At 40.9% G+C, this 18,800-nt stretch overlaps 1 protein-coding gene across 1 annotated transcript in view; it reads left to right on the forward strand.

Annotated features, from left to right (window-relative positions):
• Positions 1 to 18,800, forward strand: part of TENM3 (teneurin transmembrane protein 3) — a 477,022-nt gene that overhangs the window by 49,211 nt on the left and 409,011 nt on the right. The gene's annotated exons all lie outside the window — the stretch shown is intronic.

The raw sequence follows: 18,800 nt of genomic DNA on the forward strand, positions 1-18,800 counted from the left end.
TGGATGGATGGATGGATGGATAGATGGATGGATAGATGGATGGATAGATGGATGGATGGATGGATGGATGGATGGATAGATGGATAGATGGATAGATGGATAGATGGATAGATGGATAGATGGATAGATGGATAGATGGATAGATGGATAGATGGATAGATGGATAGATGGATAGATGGATAGATGGATAGATGGATAGATGGATAGATGGATAGATGGATCCTGGGAGGCAGAATCGTTTGCCTCCTAGTAAATAAGCAACAACCAAATTTCCTACCAAATATAATAATTATGGCAATAAAAACAGACAGGAACCAAGTTACATCAGACCATGGAATGAAATTGTAGGTTGCAAATCTCTGCATGGTGAGGATCTATTATAGTTCATTCTTTTGCAGGCTGTTAACATGGCAGGATCATTTTGCAGCTCTCAGTATCTCTAGAGGTCCTAATACTGGATGAATTTTGTTTTTGTTTTCAAAGGCCATTTTCACCCAATAAATGTGCCCTGGATAAAACCCTGTTGATCTCCTGTCACTAGCGGAAAAGACTTGGTCCCACATCAGAATGGATGATGGAGAAATATGAACAATGGCATGATGCTCAATGGCAACAGAAGGAGAGTGGCAATATCAGGCCTTTTGGCAACTGCTGCCCCTCCCATTTTGTCTCAAATGTGATTGCCCCCCCCCAATTTAGCCCAATGTAAATTGTAATTGTTTTTTCATATGACTTATGTCAGGGTTCCCCAACATTTTTGAGTTTGTGAGCACCTTTGAGATTCTGATACAGTGTAGTGAGCACAACCACAAAATGGCTGTTACAGCTCACACAATGAAGATCTTTGTGCTGTGGTGGCAGTTGCTGCAAAAGCACTGTTGTTGTTTAAAGAAAAACTTGCACTGCCAATCAAATGTCCAGTGGCCAATCAGAAGCCTTGCTGGGTAAAAGTTCTCCTGGCCCTGCTCACTTTCTAAAAACACTTGCCAGGCGCCACAAAAGGTGTCACCTGTGGGCACCATATTAACAGTAAGTACTTGTATTAGACATGTATAGTGTAGCACCCTGAGCCACAATACTACCGTGAAACCAATCCAAAACAGTATTTTTAGAAGGGAAAATAGGGAATGTAAATAATACATTAAGGATTTCTCCAGATGACAGTTTTATCTTTTATCACACTGTGTGATACAGGGAAATCTTATTTTTTCAGGCAATTTGATGTGCAACATTTTGCTTTTGAAGAAACTATTCCTTGCATATATGCAGATAGGGAGCCCTTTTCATGTAATAATTCTGAGAACATCAACTCCAAGCCCGTAGCTAGTCAGAGGCAATGCCCCCCACATGTGCCCAGCACCCTCTGGGAGGATGCCAGACCCCCCGGTGCGGGCAGGGGAGCCTTGGTTTCACAAGGGCAAAGTTTGAAGCTGCAGCCGAGCAGGAGGGGAGGTAGAGGAGCAGCCTTGTCGGGCCTTCCTACTTTTGCAGCTGGCTTCTCAAAGCCCCTCTCCCTACCCTCCCGCTCAGTCGCAGCCAGAGGCAGGGGAGACCCCCTCACCCCCATCTAGCTGCAAGCCTGTCCTGACCCCATGGAAACAGTGGCAAATCTCTTCCTTCATTTGCTAGAGCTGGAATTTTAAGCAGTCGACCTCGATGCTCTCCAGCAGCTGCCTCTGCTCATCCATGAGTCTGGCCATGCTATTGGTGGATGCTGTGGATGTGGCCTCGTTGCGGCACTCCTCCTGGGCCAGCAGCAGCCCCTTCAGCTCCAGCAGTGCCTGGTGGTACTTGCTGATGGCTTTGTGGCATTTCTTCTCCTTGTAGCACTGCACCCCTTGGCTCTTGAAGCCCAGCGCTCACCAGATAAGCTCATCTGGCTCTGCAGCACCTGCTGCACACCTGCTAGGGTTCAGCTTCCTCACAGCAGCTGAGCTCTCCATCTCCATGTCTGCTGCTCCTCTGCTTCTCCTGGCTCACACAGCAATTTGGCAGTGGGGTCAGTTCCAGCCAGTGACAAGCCTCCTCCTTCCCTCCCTTTCCCCCTCCCTTGAGAGAGAACTCAAAAGGCAGCTCAGCCTCCTGGCTTGATGGGGCTGGTGACACCCCTTAATTAAATTACCACCGATCTAATTAGTGATAATCAGTGGTAATTTCATTAAGCTCCCTGCTCTCGGTCACTGCCCCACCCCAGAAAATTTCCTAGCAATGGGGCTGCCCCCTAGCTCCCCATTTTGTACATACCTTTTTGTACATGCACTCTGTTGGAAGAGTTGAATGAACTTCTGGAAGTTGGCAGCTTGAGCCACTGGACGTGATCTGTCTCTTGTTTCATTCACATGTTGTTATCCCCAGCATCATTGTATGTAAAAGACTTCTGTGTATTTTGATTGTCGAGGATTAGAACTAGTGAGACCTGGATTCAAATCTCCACTCAGCCGTGAGGCTCATTATGTGACGTTGGTCCAGTTATCTCATCTGATTTGCCTCTAAGGATTGTTGTAGGAGTGGGGATGAAGAGCCCTTTGTATTGCCCTGATGAAGTGCAGGATAAAAATATATTAGCTGTTTTCTCTGTTTTCACTAATGATGAGTATCTTTCACGCATGTGAGCCATGGAAACTGTAGCAGCGCATTCAGTCAATGAAACTGTCAACAGAATGCAGTAATAGTGAAAAAAAGCAAAATCCATACTAGGAGTTATTCAGAAAGGGATTGGAAATAAAATGATACTCCATATAAATCTATGTACTAAACGGTATTTAGAATACTCTGTGCTGCTTATGGTCACCGTGTTGCAGAATATTTTAGAGCTAGAAAATATCCCTATTTGTCTAAAATTATTAAGGAGTTGGAGAACTTCCTATGACGAAAGGCTAAAGAGTTTGAACTTTTTAAGTTTAGGAAAAAAACCCAAGAGGGACATCACAGAATTTTCTAAAATTTTGCATGACCTCGATAAAGTAAACTTTCCCCCTTTCTCCCCTAATACTAGAATTTGGGATCACTAAATGAAGTTGATGTATTGGAGATATAGCACAGGAAATCTTCATACAAAGCATAATTCACTTACAGAATTCATAGTCATAAGATTGATATCCCTCCAAGGATGGTTGTTACATGGCTTAAAGAGGGCATTAGGCAAATTCCTAGAGGATAGGCCCATCATTGCTAGAGTAGCCACATAAAACCTGTATGTCCAAAAGAAGAGTAGCTGTGAAAACCCAGCTGCTAGGAGAGGAAGGCCTGCAGTCAATCCCTACTTGTGGTCTTTCTCCTTGTTTGCCCAAGTGTCTAGGGCAGGGCTTTTTTTGTAGAAAAAGCCCAGCAGGAGCTCATTAGCATAATTGACCACACCCAACAGCAGAAACATATTAGTATATTAGGCCACACCCCTGACAGCACATGTCATTAGCATATGAGGCCACACCCCTGTGTTACCAGAAGTGTGCTCATCCAGCAACATTCACCTTTTGCTTCTTATTCTGTTTACCTTGTTTGTTGTCAAAACCCAGGGCTTTTTTTGTAGCAGGAACTCCTTTGCATGTTAGGCCACATACCCTGCTGCTCCTGTTTCTGCTGTTGGGTGTGGCCTATTATGCTAATGAGTTCTTGCTGGGCGTGGCCAACTCAGGAGCCAGCCGGAACTCCGTTCCTGTGCGTTCCTGCCCAAAAATAGCCCTGGCTAGGGTGAAGAAGAAGAGGAGAGGAAGGCCATCTTTCTGCTTGTTTCTCAGAGTGGCTAGGATGCTGAATCAGGTGGACCTTTCATCTGGCTCAGCAAGGTTTTTCTAATTCTCTTATGCTTCTATGACTTTGAGAAATTGTTTAAACTGTATTTATTCATTTATATAGCCAGTTTTAAATAAAAATACTAGAAAAATATTTAAATATCACAAAGCTTCTCCAGGGATTGAAAATGGGGGTGGGTTCTTAGTGTTTTATGAGAACTTGTTTAAAGGTTTGTTTGTTTGTTTGTTTGTTTTAAGTTTAGCTTTTAGGGAGCTTAATGGTCCTCAGGAATGCTCATTTAACCTGGAAAAAAACTTGCAAAAAAATTCCCATAGCAACCAGCATAGCCCTTGCATCAGTCCCTCATAATTTTTAGTTATTTTCATTGTTTCTTTTGTTCTAAACCACTAGCATTCTGCAGTGCTGTGTCTCAAAAAAAATAACAGACAACACTCCCAGCCTCTCACTATATCATGGCTGTTCTGCTGGCAAAACAGGTTTGTTGTCTTCTCCCTGCAATATACTGCATGGAAACTGGATACTGAGCTAACAGTAAAAATGAAAAGAGTCTGATGGCTAATTGTAGTGACTGGGACAGTGATATTTTAGCACCAAGACTTAAAAAAAATATATAGAAAGGAATGGAAATGTCCAGATGCTTTTTAAAGGTGTGGGACAAGGGGTAGTGGTGAAATTCTGAAATCCGCTTCAGACTGAGAGCTTCACCACATCAAAAGCCCATTTGCCTTTGGTATCTGAGAACTGATGGATATTCTTTAGGCTCTTGGAACAGTTCTCAAGTGTAGCCAGAGCCAACTTTGTTCAGGAACCTGAATATGAACAATGCCATCTAGGAGTTTAATCCACCACCCTGCAGGCATTCAATGTAAAGAATGTAGGGTCGGTGTAATATGAGTGCAGTTGCCTAAACAACTGTGCTTGTCATGTTCTTAACAAGCTGCAAGTCACAAAGAAGTCATGGCTGGAAGTCCTTATAAGAGAGAATTAGCACAAGAGAATTAGGATCATGTGGCAAGGTTAGCCTGAGACAAAATTGTGGGCCGCTTACACCATTTAGACAGCTGAAAACAGAATCTTTGCAGTCTACCTAATGACAAGGACTGAGCAGGATGAGGAGAATGATCAGAGATTACACCTAGATTCTTTATCTTTCCCACTGCCTCATCTGCCCTCTTTCCCATGCCAGTTGTCCAAGTTATCAGGGTGTTCCCAGACCTTAATAAAAAGAGCCCTGATGCATTTAGCTGGCTATATTGTTCGGAATTCCTCCAAGGCAGAAGCTAAGATGCTAACAAGTCAACAGGATAGAGAATATGCAGTTGTCCGTCGTCAGCCTACTGATGATGTTCAGCTTAGTGGCTTAGTCATGTAAAGCAACGGATTTCATGCATACATGAACAAAATGGGCAAAAGAACAGAGACTTAAATAGATTCAGAAAAGAAAGCTAAAATGTCCAGTGCATGCACACAGAGACAATTTAATTTGATGGTTTTTTTTTTAATTTGATGGTTTTAAATAACCAAAGTTTATAAAGATTTTTACATAAATATTTTACTGTGCACTAAGGGCTGGTTTTATATTTTTTTAAAAATCTAATCCCAAACTGCACCTGATGAGGACAGAGATTTACATTAATTTGTAATAAACTGCATTTAGAATATTGTACCAGCCTCACTTTTCTGACAGTCATCTTTAAAAAATTTTTTTAAAAAAAAGGCTGGTTGAGTATGGTCCAACCAGAAAGTGAAACCATTTTTGTTCAGTGCTGTGTAACATTTGACCAGAATAGTGCTTTATCATTCTATCCAGGTAATTGACTTTTTTTTTAAATCACAGCTGGGTTAAAAATGACAGAACACAATAACACAGTATAGCTTAGCCACAGATTTTACTGTCCCGTGAAAAAAAAAGAAAACACCAAAAGCCACTGTAGAGTTCCCTATGAGATAGAGTATAGATTTTCTGATCTCACAATACATAATTTAAAAAGTGAACTGAAATAGGTACTGTATAAAAATTGTGGATACGATTGGGCTTAAATGTTCTGTGAACCTTTCCCCAAAGCTTATCCCTTTCGTGCTGTGGTTTGCAGCCCCAGACAACTGCTGAATTCGTGCTATTTTGTTTCTTTCTTTTTTTATAGAACTGTACCTTGCATTAGTTTCATTTCCTCTTATCTGTATAAACATGTAGCCAAATCTTGTTAGTGACATGACTGGCCCACTTTTGGCCAGAACAGAGAAAACAATATTAACAACAACAACAACAAAAAAGTCAATTCAGCAGCCGTAAATAGGCTTAATTTGGAGCATGTCCACTGTTGCTCTAAAAGAAGTGAGTCTTCTTTGGGGGAGGGAGGTATTGACATTGGAAAGTTTGGCTCCATGATAGGCGCTATCTGTGAACATCTCCTTTTTGAGAGCCTATGAAGAGGAAGATGGGAGCAAGATTGGGGGTACAAAGGTTTTTCTCAATATGCAATCCCCATTCAGCTCAGCACTATTTAGTATACTTATATTAGTTCTGTATCAGCTAACACTTTTGCATAATAAGGTGCATTACCTTCTAATGAGAAATGTATATATCTAGTACAGGAGTGCTGACTATTGCACCAACATGGTGTTCCACAAAAGTTTTATTGACTAGAGATTGTGCTGAGTCTGGGGATATGGTTGATATCTTGCAAACTTAGGTATGTAAATTGGAATGTTTCTCTTTATTCCACTTAATCCTCTGAAATAAAACAAATCTGCCATAATAAAGATCACAGCTTTCTTAGTGCATATTGCCTTTCCTTTTTTTAAGGCAGTACCTGAAAGAGTATGAAATTTGAAGATTTCATTGATAAAAATAAAGGGGAACAACATTATATCATGCAGTCTACGTTCCAACATCATGGTGATGTGTAAGGAAGGTAGGGTTGCCAAATCGTTTTTACCTCGCAGCGGGGGGCTTCCATTCGGCGTCCTGAGCGCGCGCTCAGGAAAACTCTTATGTTTTCCCCCAGCGTGCCCGGCATCACGTCACATCCGGGTGACGTGCACGCCGGGGTGGGTTTCCCCTGGGGCCCGATTCCGCGGCGGCGAAAATCGGGTCTCCAAAGCGGGGGGAAATCCGCCCCCCGGGGGAATTGGCAGCCCTAAAGGAAGGTAACAATTTCCTTTCAATTTTCAATTTCAATTTATTACAGGTCTTTATGACCGAAGTCTTGACCAAGAGGATACCAAAGGGGGGTAAAATAGGTACATAAAATAGACATAAATATGTCAAGGTACATAATAACAGTCACATAAAACCCAGGCTGAGCCCAGAGATTAAAAATTACCTAACTACACTTGGGGCGGTGCCAACTAACTAAAATCATCCGAAGATTAAAAATCGGTGTCGAAGTTTTCAGAAGTGCTGGACTTTTCAATGCTTCTTGAGAGCAGCCACCTTAGCCAAGAACCGCGCCACGTTAGCTGTTATCAGTCCATCGGCATTTGAGTCAGATAACAGTACTGAGAGCACCCAAGGTTGCGCGGGAAGATTCATCTTCGTGAGAATAAAAGAGATATAAGTGCCTCTAACTTGAGTCCAGTGGGGACAGCGAAATATCAGGTGATCTAAGGTTTCAATTTCGCCAGAATTGCACAGACAAAGGCGATCTGAGTAAGAAAGGCCTCCAAATCTTCCCAGAGTTACCATTGTTGGAAATACATTTAAGCGGGCCAGCATAAAGGCGCGGCGGTGAGATGGAATTGATAACGTTGAATAAAAGTCAGGAAATCTCTCTGGAGGGGACAACCCCAAAGCCAACGGAGAGCAGGTGCGTCATAAATGGCCATAAATGAAACCCATACAGAATGTGATTAAGGCTAACAGGTTTGAGAAGTCTTGCAATAAAGTCTGCTTTCTGGTCAACTCTAGATATAGATTTCTGAACAAACTGAAGTTTGTTTGCCCCTGCGCACTGGCATTCTAAACCTCAGCTTAGATTTATTTATTTATTATATGGCAGAGTTACACACAGGAAGCATATTAACCAAGTTGATACAACGGAGATGCAGACTGATTGGGCAATCCCCTAAATTCTGATATCTAAATTTTCAATCCACTCAGTCGTAGCTGGGGAGAGTTCAAAGAACTCCATCGTATCTCCCTGAAAAGCACAATGCTCACATTCCTGTGATAGATAGAAAATAGTTTGGCCAGCTGCACCACAATTGCATTTAGGTCCTGGTATTTTGCCCCATTTAAACAACAGGTATGCACAACTGCCAGAGCCTGTTCATGTTCTGTTAGCCGTCTTCCATACTGTACATGGCAAGTCAAATCCTGAGGGCCTCTCATCGGTGTTTATCAGGTTATCGATATCAGATGCAATTGATTGCTTCCATGTTCGTAACCCTGGATCGAAATACTGTGATTGCAGGATTTGTGCAAATCTTACTGCTGGGTGTTGGGATCTTAGTCTGAATAGGCCTGCATCAGCCATGTCTTTCTGGATGGGCAACTCTCCTTTTTCAGTGATCTTTGTATATTCACAAAGAAGAGCATCTTGTCTTTGGAGATTCAGGAGAGCGATGTGACACAACATGAGTAGCCAGTAGGTTGGAGTGGATTTAATACATCTGCTAATGGTTCTCACTGTTGTAATGAGTTGGACATCAAGTCAAACTCTTATTCACCCAGGTGCCTGTATTTGTATGTTGTGAGCAACCAGAGATTGTTTCAAGGCGCCTCAAACCCAGAAATCTTAATTGTACACACAGAAGTGTAGAAGGCAGAGAAATACTGAGAGGAGGGTGCAGGCACAACGAACTCTAGCACATTTCAGTGAAACTACAGCTTGCTGTATCATCTGAATGCAGTCAAAGAGACCTAAGCATAGAAAGGGGGTCAGCAGGTAAAGCTAATTTCTAAAACTCACTGTCTTCCTGAACTAACAGCAACCTTAGCAGCTTACATTTCTCTTTTTAAGGTGGGGAATGGTGGAAGATTATGATCACACAAGAGCTCTGCCTTTTGTAATGATGATTCCTGAGTGGAAAAAATAGGATTGTGCTTTTGTGAAATACTGTTTAATTAGGAGCAACCAAAAATTATAAGATTTTGGATGTTGCCGAGCTTCTTTGTTACATAGAAAAAGGAGGCTAGAGTGGGAGGGGGGAGCAGGGAGAGGGAAAAGATTCCTGGTAGAGGGCATGGTGGAATCTCAATATGTGGTATGCTACAATCTTAAAATAGAAATTCAGAAAGCTCTTGCAGTTTAATCAGAGAGTGCCAAGGGCTAATGATCATAGGTTGCACTGAGTTATATTGGGGGGGAAGAAACAAAGGGCTGTTTCTGAGATTTTAATTCCCCCATGCTCGGGAAAGGAAGGTTGTTTCCAACTGGAAGGAGAACAACAAGCCAACCCTACTGCATGTGCCTAAAGTTTCCCTTTGGATGCCTGTCTTTGTTTGGTGGATAGCGGCCAGCTGTCCCCCAGACCCCCCTCCCCATTCTCTGTATCTTCATGCTCCTGGATCACTCTGATTCATTAGTGTTCACTTTGTTCCAGAGTTTTATATATTCTCTTCCCACAATTAAAGCCCATTCCTGAGGATACAAGAAAAGAGTAGAAGTGTAGTATCAAGCATTTTTTACAAAATAAGAATAAACTTTTTCTGGGTAGCTCTCTCACTGATCAGGTGGACTGTTGTTTCCGTGTTCTCCTATTGCTCCTTCACTTTCAAGGTCATTTAAAGAATCAAGTATATGTACAACAAAGTTGGCTTTGCTGAGGAAACTGTCTTTTGGTTCTCCTTCCTTTTTCTGAGGTAGGTCAGCTTTCTCTGTAACCTCAGTAAGAAAAGCCACAGATTAAAACAGTTATAGTGCAATCCTAAACAGAATTAAAATCCAATAAAGTCAGTGGGTTTATAATCTTGTAACTTGGTTTAGGTCCCCCTTGCTTGTTTAAAACAATTTTTCCATTTTGTTGACATCTCAAAGTCTTTTTAGAAGAAGAAAATAAGCTTACATTTAAAAAGTAGTCCCTAAACTTCAATTTTCTCACCTTAGTAGATCTTTTAAAGGTTAATGATTGTTACTATACTGGTATTTAAACACAATTTCTGCTGAGAGTATCATGTGGAACAGTTTAGACAAAGCTAAGGACATATTTAAAAATTTAATATTGAAGAAGACTATCAGGAGGAAAAAGTCACTAAGACAGTCCCCTGTGCTCCCATTAATTTGTACATTATCAAGGACCTGCTTATGAATACAGTTACTGAAGTAGGCATATAATAAACAGAATATAATTGAATTTTCAGTCTTTTGCCATGGGGGAATAATTTCCTTACAAGACCTCTGCTCTATCTTCCAGCTAATTGTCAGCAGTTATTCAGTATTGCCACATAAATGTCATCAAATGGTGCAAATTCTCCCTCCCCCATTCCTAAAAAAATGATTACATTTAACACTGTGTGGCTGTATTCTATGATATGTTAATCATTTTTCTTGTACATACCTTTACATGCCCCATTCCAAACCATAACAGAAGAAATCGTTGGAGCTTATGGTACAGTTGCATGGTACTTTCATTTATGCATTTACCACACGTGTTAGTTGTGTTTTTAAACAAATCCTGTGAAAAAGTAGGTAGTGTCAGTGCTTTGCTTGCAGAAGATTCTAGAGTTATTCCTTCATGACTCACTTGACTGAATAGTACTCCATGGAAAAAAGCAATCCTAAAAACATAAGAAGAGCCCTGCTGGATCAGACCAATGGTCCATCCAGTCCAGTATCCTGTCTCACACAGTGGCCAGCCAGTTACTATGGAGGACCAACAACAGGGCGTAGATCCCCCGTTGTTGCCTCCTGGCTCGGAGATTTAGAGGTTTACTGGCTTAGAATGCAGCGGTTGCTTTTAGTCATGGCTAGTAGCCAATGACAGGCCATGAATCTGTCTAATCCCCTTTTAAAACTGTCTGTGCTTGTTGCTATGTTCTCTAGCAGCAAACGCAACATTTTAATCACTGGTTGTGTGAAAAAGTATTCCTTTTGTTCACCCTGAATCTAACGCTCATCAACTTCATTGAATGCCCTTGAGTTCTAGTGTTTTGGGACAGGAGAAAAAAAGTTCTGTCTGAATATAGAAAAGTAGTTATTTGGCGAGTAGGGATCTGACATAGCATTCCTGAGATATTAGGTTTCTATGTGCATGGATTTTTTGTTCAGAGGATGAAAGTTTTCTTCTTGTGATTTTTACTTGTGGCTGTTCTCTTGCCTCAACTGTTTAATAGTTATTTTTCAGACTGCCATTTCAAATACTGCATCCAGTTCAAGAGTACCGCTATTGCATTGGTCAAATGTTTAGTACAGTATGAGCAAGATGAAAATAATTCTGAAAAACTTCAAGCATATTTGAGAATTTAGAATATATATATTTTTAAACAACACTGAAAAACCTGTATTGTAAACCAGATTAGAAAATCCATTTGGGGGTATGCCGCGAGTGATTTGTGAACTTCCGTCTGCATTAGGCCATTTGTACCAGGAACTAATATATTTTTGTGCTAAGCTCATGCAATCACCAAACTAATATGCCTTCTGATATGTTACATTTTTTAAACTTTAGAGCCCCTTTCACTCATACCTCTCCCGCTATGAAATTGAATACCATAGTCTGCATATGATATTCAGACTAGATCAATAATGCATGAAAGTGTCAGCCCTTAAAAAGTATCCACACCATTTGCAATTTCTACCTCATCATGTAAGGGACAAGGTAGATTACCTGTTCTGAAATAGTAGTAACAGTGAACTCTGGCAGAATATTGTTGCTGCTAGTGTACAAATTAGTGCCAGTTATGCATAGTTTAATAGTATAACCACACAATTGCTGTGTATTAAATGGACATGTGATCCCTCCACCTTCTCCAGATGCCTATACAGACGCACCTGTTTTAGGTGACTTGTTGGTCTCAAAATCTGCAGTAACATATCTGTTTGGCATGCCAGGGAAACGTATCTGCATAGCGTAATTGTTTGGGAAGAGATGGCAGCCCAGCTGTTGGATGGTTGGCATGGTTTCAATTAAACTTATTCCACAAGTGTTTAGGATCCCAGCAACCAGTCCTTAACAGGGGTTCTTAATTTTAACGACATATTTAAGGCTGATGAACACACACACATACAAATATGTTTATATAAATCTCTGAAACTTTTAATTTATTGTGCATTGTCTTCATCTCGTTCACCGAGGTGAGTTCATTTTCCTTTTCATGCCTGCTGAAATCAGGATGCTATCCAGAGTGCTAACCTGGTGCTAAAAATAGAGGCATATGAGGTAGAAGACAGCCCTAAAGAGGAGAAGGCAGATGAAAGTACTGGTTTTGTGTTTCCATAAACCTGATCTATTCAGCCAGCTGCTCTCCCCACCTGCCCTGTGAATAAAGGGCTTCCAAAAAACCCATGTTTAAAGAGCACTTATCAAAGCCAGGCCCTCGTTTAAGTTAGCTTAGTAGAATGAGCCAGTTTCACATTTTTAGTGTGTGAGACAAAAGGGATTAGGGGCAGTTTCCAGCTAGTGAAAATTTGATTTCAAAAGAAAACACGGCAGTTTTCAAACTTGTGATTTCTTTTATATGGATGCCAACTGTAATAACTAAAGAATTAGTTCTATATAGTGGATGGCAATTGCCTGAGTCTTAAAAGCTGAACTGTAAACATTTACCAGAGAATCTGTTAAAGGGGGTGTCCTTTAATCACATGCTGTATTACAAGCAAGTCACACATTTCAATTAATAGATTTTCACAGTGTCCAAAGTTGTAATTACAAATCTCAAATTCAAAAGTGACTTTCAGCTCGTTGTGGTCACTACTGGGGGGTATTTGTCATGTACACATAGATTTTGATTGTATTATCATTAAGCACTGTAACTCTGATTAAGCCAAATGGTCTAACATTTTGGTCAGTTGCTTTTATGAGATTCTTTGGAATCTGAGGGGATAGCAGGCCTTTTTTCCTGCCCATTTTACTAATGTTTCAGTTGAGAACAGCTTAATTTATTAGCAGCTACATCTCCTTTGGGCTTTACTTGTGTGATGTCCTTGAATTATTGAACACTGTAAAAAAAGGTGAACAAGGTATATCCTTTAAGGAGGTAGAGTCATGTCTTTTTCACTAAGGCCTCCTTTGCAAGGTCATGTTAACTTACCTAGCTAGGAGTCAGAAGAAAATATTTTTGTTAAATTTCTGTTTATCTCTGTAATCAGGACCCAATGTGGTTGTGATATAAGAAGGAAAATACGAGAGAGAGAGAAATGTCCTCTAAAGCAACTTCTGTCTCTTTTCAAGCATGTGCATTAGTTTTTGGTCTAGTTTTTTAGAAGTCTGTTAACTGTTATTCTTTTGTGAATTCTGGTAGATTCTTCTTTTTAAAAACTTGCATGGTTGATGGTTCCACAAGGTGGCTGAGCAGGGAAGCTGCTAATGTTTTCCAACTGTTAAGCTTACTTCTTTTGCCCACTTCTGTATGATGAGCCTCCCTGTGCTTAGTTCTCACTCCGCCGATGCCTGCTCTCCTTGTGTTTACAGGCTTCCTGCATTTTGAAGCTTCAGAGTGTGCAAGTACAACCTATTTGTTTCACACATTTTGACTTTTAAAAACCAAAATTTTGCAAGGTACCTGCAGAATCCCCACTGTCACCAATGACCCAGTTCTACCCTGTCCTTGCTCACTTTGGTACATTACACATCTGCAGCCACCCCCCCCCCCCCCAGTATAACTACTCTTTGACTATATTGTTCTATTGGTTTTTAAAATCTGTTTTAAAAATTTATGACTCTAAGGGTTGCAAAAATAAAAATAACACACTAAAATCAATAGTACAATTAAATAAAATCTATATATAACCACAGCTATAAACTGCAGAGCCAGATAAGGAATAATCTGCCTCTGTACATATCTAGGTATCAAAAACCCGGAACAGAAATATCTTTATAAAAAATAGTGAGACCTGGATCGCCTCCATTTCTGTGGGCAGCTGGTTCCAAACAATCCAGAATGTATGTTCAGAAGTGGATCTGTGGGAGAGTGTGTGGCCCAAGTGAAGGAAAATGCAGGGCAAATCTGACCAGATATAGCACAGAGCCTGTTTGAAGGCCTACGCTGTGGCGGTGGCTGTGAATATAAGGTTGGATCCAGACTAAATCAGCATTCAACCAGCTAATCCTTCCCACTGTAAACCCTCTTCATGTCATTCCTCTGGGTCCTCTACAGCTGAGGAGCAGCTTTTTGTGAATATCCGTAGACTGCAGTGGGAGGTGGGAGGCAGGAAAGTTCCTTTCTATGTTTGGAAAATTTAGTCTGGGTGAAAACTATAATAATCTTAAAAGCAAAAAAAAGAAAAGGGAAGGAGTAATTAACAACTGCAGGACTATAGATTAGTCAGTATTTTAAATATTAATAGTAAAATCAGCAGCCAGTAAATGTAATTTTAAAACCACAGCAGTAATAAAATGTGTTTTAGCTGTTCAAACAGTAATTAAAAGCCATAGCAAAAGTTTTTTAAAAGTGTTGAATTGCAAAGATAGGTTTAAAAAAAATGATCCATCAACAAAAGTCTGGCTAAAAATAAATGTTTTTACCTAAGGCTGCACAGATGTGGGAAGAGAGTCCCCTAGCAAAAAAAGAGTATCTCTTATGTCAACCAATCTTACTTTGGAAAGTAGAGGCACAGTGGGCTTAGAGGATGATTCCAACTAGCAGGTTCATAAGGAAGCGGACAATTTCTTTGACTAGGAGTAAGGCCTGTTGTGGGAAGAAATACAACGAGCTCTAGAAGGAAGCTCCAGGTGAGTGTCCCGGCTGTGGCTGGGGCGGCGGCAGAGGGGAGGGGAAAATAGAGGGAGGCAAGCCATGTTTATTTCTTTCTGCTTAGCTATAAGACAGGTTCTTTTGCTGCCCCAAGTGGTTAGTATGAGAGGACAGCCTCATTGTAACAGGTATAGTTCCCTCCACCCCTGACCTATGTGGATTTGGGGTTATGCAGTGGCAGCTAAGGTAGAAAAGCACCTCCTCCTATGCCATGTCTTCTGGGTTCCAAGGGTCTGGAAAGTGGTTCCATAGCCAATTACACGTTTGCCGAGTCTGGGTTGGGAAATACCTGTAGATTTGAGGGGTAGAGCCTGGGGAGGTCAGGGTTTGGGGTGCAGAGGGACTTCAGCAGGGTATAATGCCATAGAGTCCACTGCCCAAAGCAACCATTGTCTCCGGGAGAACCAATCTTGGTCATCTGGAGATCAGTTGTAATAGCTGAGAAATTTTCTGTAGGGGAAATGATGTGCTGTGGCTGGGGAACACGGTAATTTCTGGGAGATCTCCAGGCCCCACAGGGAGACTGACAACTCCAGTGACCATTTAAAAGAAGTTTGGGATATGTAATTTACCTCAGGAAACATTCAATGACTCCCAACAGTGACAGCAAACTGTTTAGAATGTTAGAGGCAAAGGCCAGTCAGTCCGCATATGCAAACGACCTCTGTGTTTTGACTGGCTATGGGGGGGACGACAGCAAAATGTTTAGAATGTTGGAGGCGGGACTCAGGCAATGCAGCCAGTGGATAGGGACAGCTTCTGAGTGACACATCATAGAGCCAACTGATTTAGGAGCGTGTGGAATGTTCAGAAAGTGCCACCCCACTTCACAATTATATACAAGGAGAGATTACTCTTCTCCTGGACCAGTCAAAGGCCAGTTTAGGCCAGCACTTCTGGTTAGCAATGTGGGGGTACAGCAGAATAGCTGGGCCAATCAGACTACTCTAGAGCTGTCTGAAAACATAAACCTTCAAGGACTTCCAGTCTTAATGGACTCACCAGCTCTACAGAGCTCAGTAGGACCCAAAAAGCCCAGCCTTCACCAATGATCTGTCCCTGACAATGACATTCCCTTAGAGAGTAATGTCCTTGTATCACACATCCCCCCTGACTGAGCCAAAGACCAGATTCAGTGAGACTGGACATGTTTTGCTTTTTCCTAAGGTTGTAGGTACTTGTAGGTACTTGCCATCATAGTTGCAAAAATTTAATTGGGTTTTGTCCAATAGATTCAAGGAAAGAAACAGCACATATGTTGGGGAAAATGCAAAGCATTCAGATTGTAAAGAAGCCTAGTTTGTTTATCAGTTTTTAAAATGTTATACAAGTGACCTCCCAACTGAGTGCTGACATTTGTGTGAAATCTTGCTCTATCACTTATGCAAGAGTTTGTAGAACAGCTCAAAATTTTTGGTGATTCATAAGATCAGATGCAAAAAATGTCAAGCAAATTGTAAATAAAATATTACTATAATGATACTAGAATGCAGGTATTCTAAGGGCCAGTCTGTATGTTACTGGAGAGATGTAGGTGCTCTTTTGGTATAGTGGTTAAGTGCATGAACTCTAATCTGGGAGAACTGGGTTTGATTCCCCACTCCTCTACTTGCAGTTGCTGGATGACCTTGGGGAAGCCATAGTTCTGTCAGAGGTGTTCTTGAAAAGATCAATTTCTGTCAGAGCTCTCTCAGCCCCACCTACTTCACAGGGTGTTTGTTGTGGGTAGGGGGAGGGGAAGGGAAAGAAGCTTGTAAACCGCTCTGAGACTTCCGAGTGAAGGGCAGGGTATAAATTCAATCTCTTCTTCTTTTACCAAAGGGTTTTGCACACTGATAATAAGTTCAAATTAAATCATTTTCCATACAAAGGCAAGGTTTGTAAGAATTGTACACTGAATTGTACACTGAATAATTAATTGCACACTGATATTAACAGCATTAATTGCAGACTGATATTAAGATCAAACCATAACTATTACTTACATGTTGCTATTAGGATCAAATTGTCTTCTATTAAAAGGTAAGGTTTGCAAGAATTGTACACTGATCAATTAATTGCACACTGATATTAACTGCATTAATTTTACACTGATATTAGGATCAAATCATAACAGTTGCATACTGATATTAGGATCAAATCATCTTCCATACAAAGGCAAGATCTGTAAGAATTACATGTTAAAGTCACAGTGTAGAAAACTTAAAATACCCACTTCTTAGTGAGTCCTTGTATGTAATACATTATATACATATGCTTATTTTTTCATAAATTCACTAACACTTTATTTTTAATTACCTTGCAAGAGCTTTTTAGAAATACAGTTGTGGGAAGTAAAATTGATTTTTCATAATGGCCATTGTTTTAGACCCCAGGTATGCTGAACTGACCCGGCATATTGTTCAATCGTAAGCAATGGATTCCCAGTCTGTCACTTACTACTTTGCTAATGGGACATTGATCAAATCTACAAATCCCAAACTCAGGAGAAGTGATAGAAATATTAGCCATGGAAGCACTACATGCCCAAAAGATAAATTGTTCAGGATGTCATTTTGCAAGTTGGAGGTCACAATTCATTCATCTTGTCACTTTGTTGTATCCCTTTAGTAGCTTCAATTGTAGGATTAAATATTGAATGGTGGCAGATCATTCAATATATGGCTCTCCTACGTTGGCATTAGGAGGCTTTTCATGCTCAGAGTGGAACTCTGTGCACAGAGGTTGCCAAAGGTAATCGTGCTGATGATCTATTTGTAAGATTAATCCCACAACAATATTACCAGGCAATTCTTAACACATTGATTTATCCCCGATACAACATTTCTAAAACGAATGAATGCACCAAGCTTTTTAGAAATGGAATTGTGAGTGGAACCTTTTCTAAAATGCGCAATCAAAAATTAATCAGTTTGAGATGTCTATGAGAAATGCTTCAGTATTCTAGGTAAACTGTTCAGAATTCCTCCAATAGTCAGAGGCAGACCAAAAGATAGCAGAACAGCACTAAAGATGAGGGGTGAGATAAAGGTTGATTGGATGGTGGGTAGGAAGGTGAGAAAGATGCATGAAAAGGGGAGAGGCTGTACAGGATTTCAGAGGAAAGAGGAAGTAGTGGGGGATGAGATGTCCCCCACAAGTCCTTGCTGGTTTCCCACTTATTATAACCACTTTTGAACTTCCATAGAGAGTGGGTCAATAAATCTACACCCATGGGTCCAGGGACAGAGAGCATTTTCCCTCAAACCTATGGAAAGTCCTAGGTTTGGAGAAAAATATAAAATATTAGTAAGAAAAGAAGAGTTGGATTTATACCCAGTTCTTCACTTGGAGTCTCAGAGCAGCTTACAATCTCCTTCCCTTCCTCTCCCTACAACAAACACCCTGTGAGGTAGGTGAGGCTGAGAGAGCTCTGAGAGAACTGTGACTGACCCAAGGTCACCCAACTGGCTGCATTTGGAGGAGTGGGGAATCAAACCTGGTTCTACAGATTAGTCTACCGCGCTTAATTACTAAACCAAACTGGCTGTCCAGTTACAAAAAAACCAAAATTCATATAACTGTTGTCTGCTTTTTCAAGAATAGTATGCCACTGGAATCTCATAAAATTGGATTGAGAGATCCTGGCAGCCATTTTGCCAGGCCACCAGCAACCAACACACTGGGGATTCCAAGCCTCAGTTAGTGTTAGTGTGTTGGAGGGGAGGGGAGAGACAACCTGAAAAAGTGAAAAATAGGGGAGAAAGGAAGGTAAAATGGGGGGGGATAAAGTAAAAGGGGGAAGTTGAAGATGGGGAAAAGAAGCAGAAAAATGGGGGACACAGAACCTTTGTGCTAGATAGAGAAACAGAACAAAGCAGGTAGACTGGTGAAAAGAAGGAAAAGGTAAGAGGCTTCAAGCACTGCCAAGGGGAGGCAGAGAGAATTATTGTTAATCAGATTGTTACTGCTTGATATAATAAATATATTTCTGATACCAAGCAGTAATGACTTGATTAATGATAATTTCACTTACTTTGCTTACTAATGACCATGTAGAATACTTGATTGAGTTGAGGAGTGGGAGATGGCATATTATTAAGGGTACTGGCCATTTGCTGGAAAAGTAGTCATAATTTTGTGTAGTTTTATCTTTGGTGGGTGGCTGTCATCAGTTTTTTCAAGGAATTGTTCAACGTTTCATTGGTATCTT

This window comes from Gekko japonicus, unplaced genomic scaffold, assembly GCF_001447785.1.
Source record: "Gekko japonicus isolate JY-2015 unplaced genomic scaffold, Gekko_japonicus_V1.1 scaffold185, whole genome shotgun sequence".
In the NCBI taxonomy this organism is placed as follows: Eukaryota; Metazoa; Chordata; class Lepidosauria; order Squamata; family Gekkonidae; genus Gekko; species Gekko japonicus.